Below are 19,784 nucleotides of genomic sequence, written 5' to 3'. Positions count from 1 at the left end.
ATCATGGGACCCCTCCCTCGGTCCGCGCGCGGAAACCAATTCATCCTGGTAATAACGGACCACTATCCCAAGTGGGTTGAGGTTTTCCCCTTTAGGAAGCTTGTGTCGGAACGAATTTGGGAAAAACTGTTGGAGACTTTCACTCGTTTCGGTTTCACTTCCGACGTGATTACAGACAATGCTTCGTATTTCACAAGCAAAGTCTTTGTAGACTCCTGTCGGGCGCTTCAAATCCGCCACAGGAGAACGAGTCCCTACCACGCTCAGAGCAACATAACCGAGCGGGTGAATCGAAATCTGAAGAGCATGCTGGTCCCGACGACCGAGCAGCACAGAGATTGGGACGCGCGGCTGTCCGAACTAGCGTTCGCTACAAGGACAACCGTGAACAGGTCAGTGGGTATTACACCCGCTTACTTGAATTTTGGGAGAGAGATCGCTTTTCCGCTAGAGAATGCCCTACTCGACGCGGCGGGGCCTGCGCCCCCTCCGCTTTCGCAGTACGCGGCAAGGCTCCGGGAGCGCTTGGAGGCAGCGCAGCGCGCAGCCCGCGAAAACCTCGATGTCGCGCGCATGGAGCAGGCGGATCAGTACAACAAAGGTCGCCGTCACGTCGTTTTCAACACGGGTGACTTAGTACTTAAGAGAACGCACCCACTTAGTAACGCAGCGCGCGGTTTCGCCGCGTCGCTAGCGCACAAGTGGGCTGGGCCGTACGAAGTTACGGCACGGACTACGCCGCTCACCTACCAGTTGCGGTTGTTGACAAACGGCGAAACCGCCGGTCCGGTGCATGTCGCTGATTTGAAGGCTTTCCACCTTCGCAAGGACGATGGCTGCGAAGCGGTGGAAAATCAGCGCGATGCGGCGATCTCACCCCCGGGAGGACGAGCAGGTAGCGGTGCGGTTCGCAACCGACGCTACAACCTGAGGACCAGGTAGCACCCGTGTCTCTCGATCAATTATCGCTCGCAATGCTCTCGCCCTCTCAATATGCCTTCTAGGAAGCTCCAGCGGTCCGGCACCCGGGGCTCGGACTCCGGAAGGGATGGCAGACCACCGTCGAACGGTGGCCGCCATCAAGGCGCGCCACCCGGCCGGCGGCAGGGTCCACGCGAGTGGCGCCGGTTCCACGGCCGCGGTGGCCCCCACCGCCAGTCTAACCGCGCGCCTGCCCACTGGAGAGAACCTCCCAGTGGTGCAGGACAACGCAAGAGGGCCAGTGACGACCAGGCGCAGGGCCCCCCTCAGCACCCAGCCGGCGCTTCGGCCGCCGAGCAGCCGCAACCCAAGCGGCCCAGGGTCCTGCGGCACGTGGCCACCTGGACCACGGTCGCCAACGGAGCGGCCATCTCTTACTGCGCGCGGTCCAGGTGGCGGGACCAGGCGCAGCCCCTTCGCGGCGGTGACCTCCAGGAAGTGCCGCTGCCTTTCCGCGGCCTGACCCTGGAAGAGAGGGACCAGGAGCCCCCGGCCGTGTTTAGTGACGAGGAGCGGGCCGGCCTGTGTTCCCTCTGCGGCACACTTGTTGTGCACCGGCCCCGCCACGAGGCCGGTGCGCTGCATAGAGAGCTCAGGGAGGCGGCGGAAAAGCTCTTGGCGGCTGCAGCGCCTTCCCCCGCTGCGCCACTGCAGAGGGGCAGCCCGGAGGAGGCGGCCCTCCGCATCCTCCAGTCCAGCCGCCCAGACCTGCTGTCCCCGGCGGCCGAGGAGCTTTGGAGGGCGCTGCCGGCAGGGCCCCCAGCGGAGCCAGGCGCCTCGCTCCCCCAGGCGGCTCGTGAGGAGCCCGTCCAGCCAGCGGTGAGCGGCCCCCCGGCGAGCACCCCTCCCCCCTGCGACGACTCTATGGACCCGGACCCGGAGGTCATCGAACGCCTGCTGGCGGACCCCGGGACGGACGTTTGAGGGGGGGGGGGAGATGTAGGGTCTGCTCGCGGGCAAGTCAAATCTCGCGCCGCTCACCGCGGGTAGCCTCGGACCCCTTCTTCCCCACCGCGGGTAGCCTCGGACCCCTTCTTCCCGGTCTCGCCTTATAAAGGCTTTCTCCCAGCCTCGCTCCCCCCGCCCCCCCACTCGATTGCTCCGGAACACAAGGTTGGATTCAGTATGCAGCTCGTCGCGGAAGCTCCAGTAGCGTCGTAGCTCGGGAGTGACGTCAGCGTTGTCAATGGGCCACGCTGTGCTTGCATACTGGCGAAGTTTCACCATGCTTGGGTCACGGTCCGTCTCCCGCAGAACTTGCTCCAGGCGCCTGTCTGAAGCCAAGAATGTCTGTAGCTCTTTCCGGTTGCAAGGGGCCTGCACGTGGAAAATATCTTCCAGTCTCCCTGGATCCAGGCTCAACCCGTCGCGCGTCAACACGTGGCCTAGGTACTTGACGGATTCCTTGTCGTTCTTCATGACGGTAACCATGTGGCTGGACCACTCGGTTGGCTCGGTCACCTTGGAAACTACTCCGGCTGCTTCCATGCGATCCAGTTCCGCCTTTAGTCTGTCCTCGACTGCGAACGGAATCCGGCGTGCTGCTTTGACCACTCCTTGGGAACCTTGCTTGAGCTTCAGGTGGTAGACGACACCCTTGAGCTCGCCTAATCCGGAGAAGACGTCTTCATACGGCTTGACTACGTCGTACAGCTCTTGGTGCTCCAGTGAAGAAATTCGGCGAATAAAGCCTAGCTTCTCGGCAACTGAGCCGCTAAGAGTCACGGGTATGTCGTCTTCCATTACGAAGAATGTCGTTTCAAATGTGCCCTCGGGTCCGGTCACATGAAGGTGACTAGGTTTCGTTGCTTTTTTCTGAAAGCCAAAAAATGTGTTCAGCACGACAGCGCAGTTTTCGGGTTGCTTTTGAGTTATCTTCTGCAGCTGGCTGCGTGATATGACCGAGCAATTGGCTCCTGTATCAAGCTTGCAGGCAACGGGCGTTTCTTCTATTTTCACGATTCCAGTCCAGCGGTCGTCTTTCTTGATGCTTGGCGATAGAGTTTGCAACCAGAAATTATCTGCCTGTCCGTCTGAATTCGCTTCCAGTGACGCTCCTTTTTGCTCTTTCACGCAGAGGTTAGCGCTCTTCGTTTTGCACACAGCTGCAAAATGATTTCTTTTGCCACATTTTAAGCACGTGCGTCCCTTTGCAGGGCATGTTTCACTGTTGGGAACACGAGCACATTTGTTACAGCGACTTTTCATTTGGAGGACTGCATTGACCTCCACTTGACTGTTCTTGCTGGAGTGTATTTCTTCACTTTGCTCCTTGCCGTGTTCCCGAGCTCGACACATTTCAACAGTTTTGGCCAAGGAAGCATTTTCTGAAAGAAGCGTTTCTTGAAGCTTCTTGTCTCTCATTCCTAGAATGATTCTGCTTCTTAGCATGCGTTCTTCCAGCTTACCGAATTCACAGCTTTTTGCTAGTATACGCAGCTCCGTTAACCAATCGTTAAAATGTTCGTATTCCTTCTGGTCACGCTTTCCAAAACGAAACTCGTGATCAGCTAGGTTTAGTGCTGGTTTGTAGAACGCTTCAAACTTTCGCTTCAGTACAGCAATGTCGCTTTTATCCTCTCCAGCATCAAATACGAAAGTGCTGTACGTTTTGCGTGCGTCTTCTCCAATACTGATGAGAAAAGTGGCTGCCTGTACCTCTTTCGGTTGTTGGTCCAGGTAGGTTGCAGTTGAGAAGAGCTCGAACTCTTGCTTCCATGCTTCCCAGCTATGCCAGACATCTCCCGTTGTATCCAGGGCCTTCGGTGGGGGCAGTAGCGAAGTGACGGGGGCGGCAGGCTGCCCGCGGTGCTGCTCGGCGTCTGTCATGGCTCTGGTCCGATGAAATTACCTGGGCCTCCCGGATTGCCGTGCTTCTGCCGTCGGTTACGGTGCCCGGTTGCGTTGCGCGGTCGCTAACCGGCCACTTCTGACACCATGTGGACACGACGAAGCATGGTGCATGAATGACGCTTTATTCAAGAAGGCGAGCGGTTATATAGGCAAGCGGTTAGATAACAGAAATGGGGGCGGCTTCTGTCCGCCTAGGCGCGTGTGCATGACTTGCACTACGTCACAAAAAGTTCCCGAGAGAAGGACGGAAATCATTACGGAGTAAGAGTGCACTGGCCGTAGGATGGAGAAGAGAGAATGCAAAGAACACCACAGCCGCTTTATTGCACCACGGCTGCTAACGCGAACATGCCGCAAGAATCCCACTGACCGTGTGCGAATTTCTTGCACGGGCAATGCTGATATTTGCTCCACTCACTCGCCATGGGAATCAATCTCTTCTGGGAATAGATTTGGCTTAAGAGAGTGCTGTTATCTTACTAAAGTGGTAATATTTAGCTGTGTTTTATATTGGTATTATGATGTCGGGTATACCAGTTTCAGCAAGTTGCGGAATTACGAAAAGCTGGCGGCTAAAGGGAAATTGTCCGACCTAAGCCGCGTGTCGTATGGCTGCACCTCCATTTTTTTCTAACACCCTCTTTTGCTCAACACATTTTTGGTTTTATTTCACTGTTCTAGCCTGAGTGAGACGGCAAATTTAGTACGGAGGCTAGTTAGTGTTGAATTTCTTTGGTAAAGAAGCTTTTGTGCTGCGTCGGAGTGGAGCAGTCAGTTGCTAATTTTTCGACGTTGTGTGTACTTGTCCTCTCCTTTATGTAGTCCTGCGCCCCATCAGGAAAAGTTCGCCCAGGTACTGAGCGACAGCTACTCTTTTTTCATTTCCGTCACAATATGGGCCCTTCTACCAGAACTTCTAAACAACACCAAGAAGCAGATTTAGAGCACATCACCGTCATATGACGAAAATCACAAATGAGAGAAGGGAAGTCACAGCAACTGTCTCACGTTCCACTGGACACCTCGACCACACCGTGAGAGAAGGAACCATGGAGGAAGCGAAAAAAGGAACAGAGAAAGAGGCGCCGTAGTAGAAGGCCCCGGCATAATTTTGACCACCTGAGATCTTTCAACGTGCGGTGACGTCTCTGAACACGCGGGCTTCTTTTGCATTTCGCCTACATCAAAACGCTACAGGATCCGATCTCGCCTTTTGAGGCCAGGGTCTCAAACGCCACAACCACGAAAAAAAAATTGGCATGACGGTTACCACTGCGTGACTCGCGATTCAGTTGCAGCTGTTAAGGAATTTATCTATTACGATATGTTGACCTAGAGAATATGAGAGCGACAGAGTATCTCTATAGTTTTATAGCGCTCTATTTAGCTTTCATCATACACTGTCTTTCCGCCTAGCTCTCTTCCCCAGTCAGCTACTCTAGGCGCACTGTTTCATTGGTGTCTATCTCATCGAGCGGCGCGTTTCTCACCAGCTGCCGCAAATGAACCACGCTACACTGCGGATAGCAGACGTGGTGACTGCCAACCGGTTAAGCATTTATATGTTGGCTCCACATCGTCCTCCTTCCACGGTAACCTTCCTCCTGCTCTTTCCAGAGTAACTATCCTCCGGGTGGCTCTCGTGGCAACCACTCAACACTTGGGACTTACTCTCTCGCCACACCTTTCTCCTACCACGGGAACCACCCTCCGGTAAAGGTTTCCTGTTCTCTTCCTAAAGGCTCTTTCTTCCACGGAAACCATCCTCCAGTCGGGGATTCTCACGCTCCTGCCACGCGATCTTCTTTCATGGTTAGCACCTAGCGGACGATTACCTTTGTAACCAACCTCGAGTTAAGTCTTCTTACTGCCTCACCACATAATTCTTCTTGCATGTTAGCCGCCTACCGGGGGTTTCCGTGGCAACCACCCTGCGCTCTCACCTTACGCTCTCGCCTTACCTTCCTCCTTCCAGAGTAACCACCCTTGAGTTAAGCTTTCCTATGCTCTCGCCATACCTAATTTCTTCCACGGAAACCATCCTCCAGTCGGGGATTCTTACGCTCCTGCCACGCGATCTTCTTTCATGGTTAGCACCTACCGGACGATTACCTTTGTAACCAACCTCGAGTTAAGTCTTCCTGCAGCCTCACAACACAATTCTTCTTCCATGTTAGCCGCCTACCGGAGGTTTCCGTGGCAACCACCCTGCGCTCTCACCTTACGCTCTCGCCTTACCTTCCTCCTTCCACAGTAACCACCCTTGAGTTAAGCTTTCCTATGCTCTCGCCATACCTTCTTTCTTCCACAGAAACAATCCTACAGTCGGGGATTCTTTCGCCACATCTCCCTCTGCCCACAGTAACCTTCCTTCTTCCAGGGTAGCTACTCTCCTGGTGGTTCTGGTGGCAACCACCACCGGTCGTGCCTTTTTATGCTGTCTGCATATCCTCCTTCGGCGGTAACCATACTAAGCTTGGGGATTCCTCCGCTCTTGCCAGAACCTCCTTTTTACTCGGTAATAACCTTCCAGACAGTTCACTTCGTAAACGACCTCCGGTTCCACGTTGAAATTTCGCGTCCGGTGCAATACCAGGTGAGCTGCGGCGACGCCTGCCAAATCCTCTGCTTTCGGGTGTATTTATCTGTAGTGTAACCTAGCCTTCAGTGTTCACCAGTGCCACCCTCGACCATAGCGGCGGACGTAGTATGCTGCGCGAGAGCGCTCTTATGCTGCCTATGATATCAATACTTCCAGAACTGAGGCCCTCGTTAGCTGTTGAGATGGCAAGGGAAGGGAAAAAAGGCGCCGGACATGCCTATTTTTGTCAAATGGTCGTGTAAGGTGAGGAGAAGAGACCTCTTAGAGATTTAGTGCTTGAATGGTGACACAGCTGCTTCACTAAATGGCTGAGAAGCATACCATGAAGCCTGACTATTTTTCGCAAGGACTGTACCTGAGAGCTTCACGGCTGAAATGAACCAGTGACTGCTGCGGGATGTGTCGCTATAAGTTTTGCCAGCTTACAAGAACCTTCTTGCAAGCGTTGTCAGTGTCGGTATTCAAACACCACAGAAAATAAAGACAAGAAGTATATCAAACTCCCGTGCTCGACACGCGGCCCCGAACGCCGGATGTGGAACGCCTCCTTCGCTTTACGAGCAGCGGGTTGCTGGAACTTCAGCCCGAGAAAAATGCTGTCAAGCTGAAGCCTCGAACGTCTGGTATGCCAACTTAACCTGCACAGCTACCATTCTCAATTTTGTTTCAAAACAGAGGGCTCAGATGGTAGCTTTATCTGCTTCTATATATTTCGCAGTCTAAGCGATCAGGCGGCGGAACCTATGAAACGAAAGTCCGAACTCTCTTATGAGATTTTAATGAGTGTGGCAAGCCTCCCTTTGGAGTGCAAGTGTGGTGGCCGGCTGAGGACAACAAAGCAGAGAACAGTTCGCCTTTTCCTGTTATCCTGAAGCCCTCTCGACGTGCCTGCACCGTAAACATTTAATGTGAGTGCATACAGCGAGCATCGGCACTGTAACAATTAGAGATATGCCAGGACAGCCCCTATTTCTCATGTAACCTGTGTACTACACAGTTATACCCATGACATACTTTATGCACTCGTGTATAAGGTTGCTTTTGTTTGCCTTCACACTGTTCAGACGCTAATGTGACAGGGATTTGGTTTCAAAAATACAAAATAACTAGCTTGAGGTGCTAAACAGTGCTGTCACCACCGTGCGTGTATGATTTCACTGCCTATGCGCGCACTTGCATGGCTGTATTTTGATTGTTTCTGGTGCCTATACGGTTAAATGCTGTGCGACACGAACATTTCATGACTACTCTCGTGATCGCGCAGCCCAGCAGTGTTATATGTACTACGCTTCTCTCACTGTCGCCGAACTGTGAGCATATACGATAAAAGAAGCCCGTGAATAGTGCCGGTCGTGGCGCGGTCCTCTCAGTAATTGCTCCTTAGTACAAAGTATCAAATTCTTAGGAAGGGGAAGCTCCGTACGAGCGGAGAGTAAGTCACATCGAAAGCGGGAAGACTCTTCTACTGAAGTGTTAATCGACATCGCTTGTATTTGCTCTCTAGAAAGTAATATGTTAATGTATCTGTATTGCTTCCTCACTTTTCTTGTTCGCGTTCCATTCCCTGCTGCTAGTGCACTACACAAGGTAGTCAACACGGGGGGCGGAATTTTTACAGCAGGAGCTGCTGCTCCTGCTCCTGGCTTTTTGTTGTCATCGTCGTTGTAGTAGTGGAACCAATAGTGGTATTAAGTCGTACTAGTCGTCGGTGTAACTGTTGGGTGCGTTATCATGGGGACCACTGGAGGGAGGCTACCGTGGAGGGAGGAGTTAAATGAAGTTTTGAGTGCAACGGAATCCTGTCTGGCCGGGTGGGGACATTTGAAACCAATAACTATTGAATGAGATGAAACTGCAGGCGAGGTTACCCCATCGGTGGATCAGGGCTACGAATTCACGACCATACGACTGGAGAAGGGTGATGAAGGTGATAGGGTGAGAGAATCTCGGTTTACTGGGCGGGAACGATTGAAACGAGGGAATCTAAAAAAAAAGTTATTATTCGATTTAAACTCGATATATGTCCGTTTCTTGCTGCGCATTCAAGACTATTTAAAAACGACTCAGTTCTGTTAATACTTTCACTACGAACGAAGCCCCCACACTGGGAACCGAAACGACAACGATCATTCTTTTTCTGACCGGCGTCTCCGTTTTTCTTTCAGGAAGGAGGGTGACATGAGTGCAAGAATGCGTAACCGGTGGGTGGTTTCCACCGGAAAATTTTGAGGTTGCCAACTGTGGAAGAAGGTGGGTATCGGGAAACTGGAGGAATCCCAAACCGGACGATGGTTACTGTGAAGGGAAGAGGGTAGGACGAGAGCGCAAAAAGGGGCAACCGGCAGTCTGTTGCCACGGGAACCAGCCGGATCGTAGTTACCGTAAAAGGAGGGTATGCGACACCGTAGGAACGGGAATGCGTTTCCTGTCGTTGTTCGGTGCTGCTTTCTTCAAGGAGCTCGCAAAAAAAGTACTTCAGACGCGCAACATGACAAAACAGTCATGCAATTGACAGTGACATGACGTGTTACGGCCAATTTTCACCTTAATTTCGTCCCTCGTACGCCATTCACGCCTACTTCAAAGGGTACAGTGGTTCTTTTGGAGCACTGTAGTTGGAGATGGTTTTCCTAAGGAGCTACTCGAAAGATAAAACGCCGCGTGGCGTTTTTGAACCCGTCCCTTGTGTGGAGGAGGGGCATCCACTCCACAGAGTGGAGGTGGAAGGTCGAGTCGAGCCGCCTTTGTGATTTCGGCGGCTACTTTCGAAGGACATCGCAACTACGCAGTGAAGGCTCCCCTGAAACGCGGATGTCTCGGTAGGGACTGAAACTCGGTCCTAGGAGTGAGCAGAGAAGGCTATCCAGTTACCAATAGCGGCCATAAAATTTACGTTCAAGTGACAAAGTAGCCGTGTGCTGACAAGGGATACAGAAATAGCTTTCCGGAAGGGGGTGGCATTTGGAGATTTTTCACTCGCCCTCACATAAGTGATGCAAAACTATCTATAGTACCATCAATAGTAATTTCGATAGTTCTATTGATTGTACTATCGATAGCACTCCCGATAGTTCTTTTGATAGTGCTATTGATAGTGCTATCAATAGCGGTATCGCCACTACTTGCTTATATAGTACTACCGATTCTATAAAATCAACCACGCTTACCCACTGCATCCTAAACTTGGTTTCCTGAGTGTGCGGTATTGAGGTAACGGTATGAATAACTGACAGGACTCGCCCGTTTTCGCAGCATACGCGTCACCGAGCGCTGCAGACATTCCCTACGTAAAGTTACTGGATAATGTGTTAGTGTCGTGAATGTCCTAGTTGCGAAGCATGTGTGGGAAAAACATTTCTGCAGCGGTTACGTCAGCAAGACGACGTCTGCATTGCACTATAGTGTCGTGTTAGCCAGCACAAATTGTGCTGTTTATTCTTTCATTAGATTCAGTTCCAGCTATAAAACCGCGAGACCAGTCAGGTATCGCAAAGTTTTTGGCAATATCGCTGCTCAACAAATGCATAATATTGCCGCACTTAGTTAAGACATTACTCTACCGGCGCCCCCGTGCGGTCTGCTGCTGCCGAAGGGGCAACAATGAGCCGGCCGCGAGGCACAGTGGCCCTGGAGGGGACGGACAGCCGCCCAGCACGCTGCGACGGGGGCGGCAGCATGCTCCTGCGTGGAAGGGGTTGTCCCAAAGGCCTGCGTGGAATGGCACCTTGCCCCAGGGTCACAGTGGTGTCCTCCGCCGTTGCTGCTTTAGACGGTGCCTTCCTCGGGACAGCTGCCGTGGGTGGAGGCGTGGGCATGGGCGCTACAGCGAAGGTGGTCTCCGCATTGGGTACAGCCAAGCCCTCTTCATTGACGCACGAGTCCAACGGCACAGCCTCTTCACTGGTGGTCAAGGGCCGTGGTGCTGCTGCTGTCTGCTTCAACCAAGGGCGGCTGTTCGGACGTGTCACGCTTGGTCTCACCCAGAAGTGGTGGAGAGCCAAGCAAGTCTGTCAGTGCTACCGGGTCCTTCAGCACTGCTTCCTGGTTCGTGTTGGGCAGAGCGACACCAGCCTTGGCCCCTGCCAGCGGGGTCGGAGAGGCTAGTGATATCAGCCAACTGTCCCCCTCAGTAACAGTGCTCCTGGGTTGCTCTGGAGACTGAAACAGGGCACAGCGGGGTACCGGGTCTGCATCCCCCTCCAACTAGGGGTCTGAGACCGAGAGGTCGACCAGTGTGATCGGGCGTGTGTCGACAAGGGGTGTGGTTGCCAGCTCCTGGAGGACTTGGGCGATGCGCCTCATCTCACGCTCCACCATCGACAGGCTCATGGGCGGCGACTGCACCAGGGACGCAGAGTCCCCATCACCATCAACGCTTGTGGACGGCCATGCCAAGTGTTCTTGCAACCGCACTGGTGTTGAGGAGAGGCGGGTCGCCACTGGGGACTCCACAATCGGCAGCAGCAGAGGCGGTGCAGCACGGCTGGAAGATGCCCCACTGGACGCAGCCGGCCGAGGCAGGCCACCAGCCGCTCTGGTCTTGGGAGGTGGAAGGCGGGAGTGGCCCAGTTCTGGTGCCAAGGCTGCCTTTGGCTTTGGTTGTGGCGCTGGCTGTGAATTGGGCTTGGGTGCTTGCCTTGCCATCTATGCTGTGAGTTGGCCGGCTGGTGTCTGCGCTTTCTGTGGTACGGCCAAAGATGTCCTTGGGCCAGCTGCAGCTGTCTTAGCCAGTGGCCTCAGCGATGTTCGTGAAGCAGCTGCTGTCGCGGGCACCACCGACAGCCTGGGTGCTGGGCCCCGCTTGGCAACGCCACTCGCCAGTGCACCACTCGCTGGCGCTTGGAGGCTCCTCCCGGAAGCTGCACCAACAGAGGGTCCTGCCAAGGACCTCCTCAGGGAGGGCACCCTGGGGCCAGGTACGGCAGGTTCAGACAAAGCTGCTGTCTGCCGCTGGCTGGGCTCCTGCGGTGCGCTTGTGGGTGCAGACAGCTGTCCTTCTCGTTTGGCCCTGTTCACCCCAAAGGTGGTGTCTGCTGCTGCCGAAGGGGCAGCCACGGGAATCGGTGGGACGGCGCGGTAGGGGCAGGAGGGTAGAACGCCGGCGGTGGTGGCGCCGGACTTCGTCCTCTTCTGCTCGTGCTAGGGCCTGCCGGCTGCGCTCTGCCCTGTGTGCTCGCCAGGTACTGTTCTGCCACTGATAGAACGTTCTACCGGCGTCAGTGATATTTTTGGTGCAGCTGCTGGGTACGATCTATGTACGAAGAGGTGCTGGAACCTCCAGCGCTCCGTCACACCCCCTGGACACAACAAGCGCTCATAGCGTATACCAACTGCCAAAGTCGCACCTGGGTCGTTACGGCCAGAAGTAGTGCTGGAAGGAACAGCTCAAAACGCCATTTAAAAAACCCGATTGGACCGCTATCTACTCTTCCTAATTCCTAGAAGCCGGCTTCGCGAGATTCTGGAGCCTCGTGAACATGACGCCGCTGCCACGGCGCATCGTATCGCGTTACTCGACGGAAACGAAATGAGGCTCATGGCGTCGGCGACAAGGAAACATGTTTGGTCCGGCTCCACCGTATATGCGGCACGTCTGCAAACAAATAGGCGAACCGTGGCTCAGGCGCCATCCGAACAAATCTGCACTGAGTGGTGCACCGCGGGCAGGTAGCAAAGCTGAGCTCATGAGAAAGCGCGCAAATAAGGGCACGGGGCGAGTGGAAGCTTTCTCTTTTTATGCGAAGCATATTACTACAGGTACACTACAGCCCTTCGCCGTGGTTACGCGCCGTGCACACCACGTGGTACAGTGACGTCACACCACGTGACACATGACGTCACGACAGAGGAAGACGGAGGTCCACCTCGCGCCGTCGCTGTGCTTGCACGCCGTGCAGACCACGTGGTACAGTGACGTCACACCACGTGACATACCACGGGACACATGACGTCACGACAGAGGAAGACGGGGGTCCACCTCGCGCCGTCGCTGTGGTTGCACGCCGTGCACACCACGTGGTACAGTGACGTCACACCACGTGACATACCACGTGACACATGACGTCACGACAGAGGAAGACGGGGTCCACCTCGCGCCGTCGCTGTGGTTGCACGCAGTGCAGACCCCGTGGTACAGTGACGTCACACCTCGTGACATACCACGTGACACATGACGTCACGACAGATCGCCCTCACGCGCTGGGAGAGGGAGAACGATGCCATCGCACAGACGCCGGAATGTCCTCGAGCGGCATTCCCGCGCATTTCGAACGCGCGTTCACAATCGGTGTAGGTGAAACGCTCGCTCCACCGGGCAGGCAGACGCAGCTTCCGTGGCAATCCAGGCGCTCACCCAACGCGCGTCTCGGGGTTAGTCGGCGTTCACTGTAGCCATGCCGTTGTCTTCCCCCACGACGAAGGCTTCTAGTGGTTGTATTAAAATGACCAAGTATTCAACCAAGGAAAGCAATGTATTACCAAGCCTAGCCACCAATATGCTTCGCATCTGACTTGGCTTAACCTTAGCTAAGCCACGGACATTTTTTTCCCCTCTGTCTCCCTCAATGCCTTTCGCGCAGTGCAGGGCAGCAAACCGAGCATCTTCTCCTGGTTATCGTCTACGACTCTCCATCTGCTCTCTCTCTCCGACACATACACACACACACACACACACACACACAGATATGTACTACTTGTTTGCAATTGTGTTCCGTCGAAGTGCTGCCGCTACGTCTCGGATCATATTTCGCGAATTTGTGCTCAACAGCCCAATGCTATTTATGCACTCTTTATGCATGATTAGGTGATGTCTCTGTATCTCACGTCTCTGAACCCACTTCCTGCTGTCGCCTCTGTCGCTCTGCCGGGAGTCGAGCACGCGACTCCTTTCCTGACTCTTCGTCAGCCCCCGAGAAAGCCAGGCGGCTAATCGACTATAGGCTAGAGACCGATGCCCAACATAATAGTGCTGATGCACAGCACAGGCAATTTTGGTCAGTCGCTGCATTCGATTTTGTACCTGTTTGGGGAACCACGCTTAGACGGCACGGGAAAATTACAAGTCGCCACCGACAACATCAGCCATGTTTCACAGGCTACTGAGTTCGGAGTTGCTGAGCGCGCCCGCGTTGTGAAGTTTCTACAGACGGCAGAGAACTTGAAGGCAATGGCGAATTGCATAGCGGGAACTGAATGCTCCGAAGGCGTGGTTGTGAAGTGCAATCGTCTGCGCTTTACGCATCAATACCTTGCCCGGCACCTCAGGGTACGCGCGCCTTCAAAGAGTGAGGCTGTGCTGCCGAGGAAGCGGATGATTTCGTTCGTAAGGAGGAAAGAATATTCGTGATCGACGGAAGGGAAGGCTTTTCAAGCGCCTTTGCAGTTATGGCTCCCAGCTGACTTCCAAACTGCAAACAGTGCTCGCTTTTGGACAGTACAATTGGCTACAAAGGAATCAAGCATTACAAAGCGCTGCGTAGAAGCAGCCTGCTTTTGGCCACTCGTCTGTGGGGTTGAGAAAACATTCATAAAACTTCCGAACGGCAGTTTTCTCACAGCACTCCCAAATGACCTACGCCAGTGTGCCATGGGTGGAGCCATGGAGCATGCCCTATACGCAAACGCTACGTCACTGGCCGCGACAGTTACCAGACGGGAATGCGTTTCCTGTCGTTCTTCGGTGCTGCTTTCTTCAAGGAGCTCGCAAAAAAAGTACTTCAGACGCGCAACATGACAAAATAGTCATGCAATTGACAGTGACATGACGTGTTACGGCCAATTTTCACCTCAATTTCGTCCCTCGTACGCCATTCACGCCTACTTCAAAGGGTACTGTGGTTCTTTTGGAGCACCGTAGTTGGAGATGGTTTTCCTAAGGTGCTACTAGACAGATAAAACGCCGCGTGGCGTTTTTGAACCCGTCCCTTGTGTGGAGGAGGGGCTTCCACTCCAGGAGTCGAGGTGGAAGGTCGAGTCGAGCCGCCTTTGTGATTTCGGCGGTTACTTTCGAAGGACATCGCAACTACGCAGTGAAGGCTCCCCTGAAACGCGGATGTCTCGGGAGGGACTGAAACTCGGTCCTAGCAGTGAGCAGATAAGGCTATCCAGTTACCAATAGCGGCCATAAAATTTACGTTCAAGTGACAAAGTAGCCGTGTGCTGACAGGGGATACAGAAATAGCTTTCCGGAAGGGGGTGGCATTTGGAGATTTTTAAGTCGCCCTCACATAAGTGATGCAAAACTATCTATAGTACCATCGAGAGTAATTTCGATATTTCTATTGATTGTACTATCGATAGCACTCCCGATAGTTCTTTTGATAGTGCTATTGATAGTGCTATCGATAGCGGTATCGACACTACTTGCTTATATAGTACTACCGATTCTATAAAATGAACCACGCTTACCCACTGCATCCTAAACTTGGTTTCCTGAGTGTGTGGTATGGAGGTAACGGTATGAATAACTGACAGGACTCGCCCGTTTTGGCAGCCTACGCGTCACCGAGCGCTGCAGACATTCCCTTCGTAAAGTTACTGGATAATGTGTTAGTGTCGTGAATGTCCTAGTTGCGAAGCATGTGTGCGAAAAACATTTCTGCAGCGGTTACGTCAGCAAGACGACGTCTGCATTGCACTATGGTGTCGTGTTAGCCAGCACAAATTGTGCTGTTTATTCTTTCATTAGATGCAGTTCCAGCTATAAAACCGCGAGACCAGTCAGGTATCGCAAAGTTTTTGGCAATATCGCTATTCAACAAATGCATAATATTTCCGCACTTAGTTTAGACATCACTCTACCGGCGCCCCCGTGCGGTCTGCTGCTGCCGAAGGGGCAACACTGAGCCGGCTGCGAGGCACAGTGGCCCTGGAGGGGACGGACAGCCGCCCAGCACGCTGCGACGGGGGCGGCAGCATGCTCCTGCGTGGAAGGGGTTGTCCCAAAGGCCTGCGTGGAATGGCACCTTGCCCCAGGGTCACAGTGGTGTCCTCCGCCGTTGCTGCTTTAGACGGTGCCTTCCTCGGGACAGCTGCCGTGGGTGGAGGCGTGGGCATGGGCGCTACAGCGAAGGTGGTCTCCGCATTGGGTACAGCCAAGCCCTCTTCATTGACGCACGAGTCCACCGGCACAGCCTCTTCACTGGTGGTCAAGGGCCGTGGTGGGGCAAATGCTGCTGCTGTCTGCTTCAACCAAGGACGGCTGTTCGGACGTGTCACGCTTGGTCTCACCCAGAAGTGGTGGAGAGCCAAGCAAGTCTGTCAATGCTACCGGGTCCTTGAGCACTGCTTCCTGGTTTGTGATGGGCAGAGCGACACCAGGCTTGGCACCTGCCAGCGGGGCCGGAGAGGCTAGTGATATCAGCCAACTGTCCCCCTCAGTAACAGCGCTCCTGGGTTGCTCTGGAGAGTGAAACAGGGCACAGCGGGGTACCGGGTCTGCATCCGCCTCCAACTCGGGGTCTGAGACCGAGAGGTCGAGCAGTGTGATCGGGCGTGTGTCGACAAGGGGTGTGGTTGCCAGCTCCTGGAGGACTTGGGCGATGCGCCTCATCTCACGCTCCACCATCGACAGGCTCATGGGCGGCGACTGCACCAGGGACGCAGAGTCCCCATCACCATCAACGCTTGTGGACGGCCATGCCAAGTGTTCTTGCAACCGCACTGGTGTTGAGGAGAGGCGGGTCGCCACTGGCGATTCCACAATCGGCAGCAGTAGAGGCGGTGCAGCACGGCTGGAAGATGCCCCACTGGACGCAGCCGGCCGAGGCAGGCCACCAGCCGCTCTGGTCTTGGGAGGTGGAAGGCGGGAGTGGCCCAGTTCAGGTGCCAAGGCTGCCTTTGGCTTTGGTTGTGGCGCTGGCTGTGAATTGGGCTTGGGTGCTTGCCTTGCCATCTGTGCTGTGAGTTGGCCGGCTGGTGTCTGCGCTTTCTGTGGTACGGCCAAAGATGTCCTTGGGCCAGCTGCAGCTGTCTTAGCCGATGGCCTCAGCGATCTTCGTGAAGCAGCTGCTGTCGCGGGCACCACCGACAGCCTAGGTGCTGGGCCCCGCTTGGCAACGCCACTCGCCAGTGCACCACTCGCTGGCGCTTGGAGGCTCCTCCCGGAAGCTGCACCAACAGAGGGTCCTGCCATGGACCTCCTCAGGGAGGGCACCCTGGGGCCAGGTACGGCAGGTTCAGACAAAGCTGCTGTCTGCCGCTGGCTGGGCTGCTGCGGGGCGCTTGTGGGTGCAGACAGCCGTCCTTCTCGTTTGGCCCTGTTCACCCCAAAGGTGGTGTCTGCTGCTGCCGAAGGGGCAGCCACTGGAATCGGTGGGACGGCGCGGTAGGGGCAGGAGCGTAGAACGCCGGCGGTGGTGGCGCCGGACTTCGTCCTCTTCTGCTCGTGCTAGGGCCTGCCGGCTGCGCTCTGCCCTGTGTGCTCGCCAGGTACTGTTCTGCCACTGATAGAACGTTCTACCGGCGTCCGTGACATTTTTGGTGCAGCTGCTGGGTACGATCTATGTACGAAGAGGTGCCGGAACCTCCAGCGCTCCGTCACACCCCCTGGACACAACAAGAGCTCATAGCGTATACCAACTGCCAAAGTCGCACCTGGGTCGTTACGGCCAGAAGTAGTGCTGGAAGGAACAGCTCAAAACGCCATTTAAAAAACCCGATTGGACCGCTATCTACTCTTCCTAATTCCTAGAAGCCGGCTTTGCGAGATTCTGGAGCCTCGTAAACATGACACCGCTGCCACGGCGCATCGTATCGCGTTACTCGACGGAAACGAAATGAGGCCCAGTCAAAAATTCCTTCAGCCTATCGGTCTGAAGGCTGAAGGAACCCGTAATTTGGGCCTGTTGGGCCTGTTGGTGATGGGCCTGTCGGGCCTGTTGGTGATGGGCCTGTCGGGCCTGTTGGTGATGGGCCTGTCGGGCCTGCTGGTGATGGGCCTGTCGGACCTGTTGGTGATGGGCCTGATGGTGATGGACCTGTCGGTGTCACACCTGTTGGTTCTAATGGCGTCGGCCTGTTGGCACAGATCCTGCTTGCAGGTATCGGGATAGTGTTAGGCCTAATGAGGGACGCCAGTCCTAATGGCGCACCATAGATAAGTTTTTTCATCACTCAGAAATGTGTGCTGCACATTGCGCATGATAACATAGCTTCTTCGATTAGTGCATCGCAAGCTGTTGCAAAAAGGCAGCGCCTGCTACTAATAATATTTTCCAATTAAGCTGGCCAAAAGGGTCTGTAATGTCGTACGATATATATACTGACTACCAGATTTAGGGCAAACGAAAGCTTTATTATAAAATAAAGAAACATGTAAAGAGGAAGATGATCAGCAGTCAGAGCAGCAGAACCGAGGCGAGGCGCGAGACGAGAAGACGACGATCGGCAGCTGAAGCAGCAGAGCCGACGCGCGGCGCGAGACGAGAGCGTGAACTGTTCCGGGACTGGACCTGTCCTTGCCCGCTCTAACCGGCCTTCACAACTGTCAATAAAGGCCTTTACATCTTGGTGGAGGTGCGGGGTAGCGGAGAGACGTCTTTTCGGGTGATTTTGTTGAGGCGCCGGTAGTTTGCGCAAAAGCGGATAGAGCCGTCTTTCTTGGTGACAAGGACGACGGGGGAAGCCCAAGGACTGTGTGATGGTTGTATGACGCCACGCTGCAGCATATCATTGACCTGGGTGTCGATAAACTGGCGTTCGGTGGCCGAGACGCGATATGGGGTTGGCGCAACGGCGAATGGGCGCCAGTGTCGATCCGATGGGTAACAGCTGAAGTGCGACCAAAACAGTGGTGAGAGAAGTCAAACGATGACCGAAACTTATCTAGCAGGGCCGCAAGCTGGGTCTTCTCCGGTGGCGAAAGATTTGTGTCGATTGAGCCCACAAAGACGGCCTCGGGAACGGGATCAGGAGACGGTGAGGAGGAAGTAAGTAAAGACACTTGCAGGCGGCAGGAGTCGTCCTCAGAAGGGTCCCAGGCGACGACGGAAGCGAAAGGCTGGACACATCCCAAGCATTCACCACGAAGAAGAGTGGAGGGGCACAGGAATGGATTCGTCAGGGGCAAGGCGCTGCAGCCGGCTGAGGCGGCAAGCACGGCGAATGGCAGGGGTAGACAGTGGCGAGAAGCAGAGGAGTCGGACGGGATGAAGATGATAGGGCCGTTGGATCCAGAGTCGCAATGAACAGAGGCGAGCACAGCAGAGCACGGCGGGATCATGACGTCATCAGCCACAGTCAGCTTGGAGCACAAGTTAGTGGAAGCGTTCACTGAGTCGTCGCCGAAGGGAAGAAGGGCGACTTGGAACGAGCGCAGTCGATGACAACGTCATGTTGGGAGAGAAAGTCCCAGCCTAAGATGACGTCGTGAGACGGCCATGGGAAGACGATGAATTCAACAATATACAGAACGTCCTGAATAGTAACTCGGGCTGTACATGCCCCCAAAGGCGCAATAAGTTGCGAATTAGCGGCGCGAAGCATAAAACCATATAGCGGAGTCATCACTTTTCGTAACTGGCGGCACAATTTCTCACTTAGTACAGATACAGCAGCACTGGTGTCAACAAGCGCGAAAGCATCGGTGCCCTCCACAGAAACCGGAATCAAATTTGTCGGAGAAAGTCGAGGTCTTGAGCTTGGTGACGAGCAAGCAGTTCTTGCCTCCGGAACTGCGGGCACTAGTTTTCCGAAGGGGAAGAGGGACGACGGCGCATCGGGGAAACCGAGCGACGACGCGGAGATGGAGCACGGCGGCGAATAGACGGCCTGAGATCGGAGGAAGCAGTGGTCTCAGAAGGCGATGTGCGGTGAAAAGGCTGGGGAGGGGCGTAGGCGTAACCTCGAGGGTCAGTATTGGCAGCAGGGGACAACACTTGGCGGCGGCAGGGACGCATCACATGGCCAGGAATGCCGCAGACATAACAAATGGGTAGGTTGTCCGGTGTCCGCCATGGACGGAAACGTTGCGGTGGTGGCCAGGCAGGACGAAATGGTGTCGACTGCAGAGGATGCTGGTACGAAACGAACGTTTCTGGGCGGGGACGCCTGACGGCTTCGGCATAGGTAAGTGGCAAAATAAATTTATACATCATGACCTCCAATTTTTCGTTGCACGTCCCCCAGCTTCTGTGAGAGGTGCTTGCGCACGGCTTTCAGTCTCTTCTCTGCAAGCTCCTTTGGTATGTCTCCCATGTAGATATGAAACAGAGCTGCACAATAGAACACAAAATAGGCCACATTTGAACACAACTAGATACATGATAAATGCAAAAGTGAGATTCAGAATTACCACTCTCATTGTAAAAACACAGAAACGAATGTTCGCCATTAAAGGGGCCATGAAGCC

General features: G+C 54.5%; 1 pseudogene; it reads right to left on the bottom strand.

Moving 5' to 3' along the window:
* Nucleotides 1–10,639: 10,639 nt before the first annotated feature.
* Nucleotides 10,640–19,784, bottom strand: part of LOC149356239 (uncharacterized) — a 51,987-nt pseudogene continuing 42,842 nt past the window's right edge.

Source organism: Amblyomma mixtum, chromosome 3, assembly GCF_055824585.1.
Source record: "Amblyomma mixtum isolate Tamu chromosome 3, ASM5582458v1, whole genome shotgun sequence".
Taxonomy (NCBI): Eukaryota; Metazoa; Arthropoda; class Arachnida; order Ixodida; family Ixodidae; genus Amblyomma; species Amblyomma mixtum.
This window is presented reverse-complemented; position numbering and strand designations above follow the sequence as displayed.